Here is a 1,801-nt window from a genome sequence, read left to right on the forward strand (position 1 = left end):
AGAGTGACATGACCATATTTGCACGTTAGCAAATTTTCTCAGGCTGCCAAGTAGAAAATGAATTGACGAAAAGACTGGAGGCAGGGAGCTAGTTATGGAACTCATTGATTAATCCAGGTGAGAGATGACAATCTAGTCTGGATGACACAGTGAGGATAAAGAGGAGTAAATGAATCCTAAAGCTCAAAAGTGGAGAGTAGGATCAACAGGACTTGGCAAAATGTGCAATGTGATAGAGAAGACAAGCATGAACACCACGTTTCTGGCTTGAACCCCTGGCAGGTGGTGGTGCTGCATACTAAACTAGGAATCACTAGAGAATGAGGATTTGGGGGTAAAATCATGAATTCCATTTGGGCTATCTTGAGTTTTATGTGCTGTGAGACATCCAAGTGGGAACATCTGAAATAATGAGACCTTTATAAACTGGACCTGACAGGAGATATCTAGACCAATGGAGAGTCATCAGCATAGGGACAGCAATTGAAGCCATGGAATGAGTGAGCTTGCTTAGGGAGAATGAGAGAAAAAAGCACAGGTGCAGCCAAAATGTATTAGGGGCTGTAAGAAGATCCTGCAGGGGAGGCAGAGACAGAAAGGAGGAGTATAGTATCATAGAAGACAAGAGAAAGAGGGAGTTGTTGAGTCACCAGTAGAGTTAAACACACCTTTCAGAATTTATCCAAAGGAAATAATTAAGGGTGAACACAAAAATTTGCCTATAAGACTATTTCAATATTGTTTGTAATGGAAAATATTGGTGGTGGGGAAAGGATGGGGAAGCCCAACAATATAGTTAAATAAATGTCGGTACATCCTTAAATGGAATGTTTTGTAGTCTATAAATTCCATTTCTGAACAATATTTAATGACGTGGTGAGATATTAAGTAGAAAAGACATCTGTTTAGAAAGTATGATCTCACTTTTACTTTTAAAATGATGCTTAATTATACAGATATGTTAAAAGGATGTATAGACTATAAGGGTATATATTGAAATGTTAGAAAATAAGTAGTTGGAAAATAGATTAGAAAGAGGCAAGACTGGGTAGTAGGATTACTGGATAGTAATTTTGTATTTTGTTAATAGTGTTTTCCTCACTTTCCATGTTGAACATGTAGTCCTTTTAAAAGAAGAAAAATGTAATAGGTTTTGGTTAAGAAATTTATGGTACCTAACCCATAATATGCAGTGATTAAATATTATACTTATGGGAAAATGTGTGCACTAGAACATTAAGTTATAGCAAGTTATATCACTTTATAGAAAAAAATCAGGTTAAGAACTGGTAGAACTATCAAAGATAAAGCCACACACTAGTTAGAAGGAGTAAAGATAGATATTCTGTAATTACCACAGTAGGGGAAAGAGCTGAACTCAATTCTGATTTGTGCAGTAGTGACTGGATGTTTTAAAAGTAGATTGTGGAAGTGGGGAGGGAGAATAAGAGGAGGAGGTTAGAACAGAGTTAGAAAAATAAAAAATTACAAAGAGCAGCAGGTAAGAGGGTTGGTTAATCTGTGTGATTAGGCCATTTGTGTCTTCTAACTGAAGTTTATCCAAGCTATGTTTCTACTTTCCCACAGAGACTGAGAGACAGAGGCCCTATCCTTCCTGATGATTACATTTCAAAGAATGGCTTTCAAGTTTTTGAGAAAGACACTTCTGAGTTGTAGGAGGGACATACACATCTCAGAGGAACAAAGGAAGGATTTATAATTGTAATTTTTTTTTTTTAATAAATGCTTCAAGAAAGGGAGGTCAGGAGCCTTTGGTCTGGTCTTGACTGGAACAAATGGC

Source organism: Pteropus alecto, unplaced genomic scaffold (genome assembly GCF_000325575.1).
Source record: "Pteropus alecto unplaced genomic scaffold, ASM32557v1 scaffold20, whole genome shotgun sequence".
Taxonomy (NCBI): domain Eukaryota; kingdom Metazoa; phylum Chordata; class Mammalia; order Chiroptera; family Pteropodidae; genus Pteropus; species Pteropus alecto.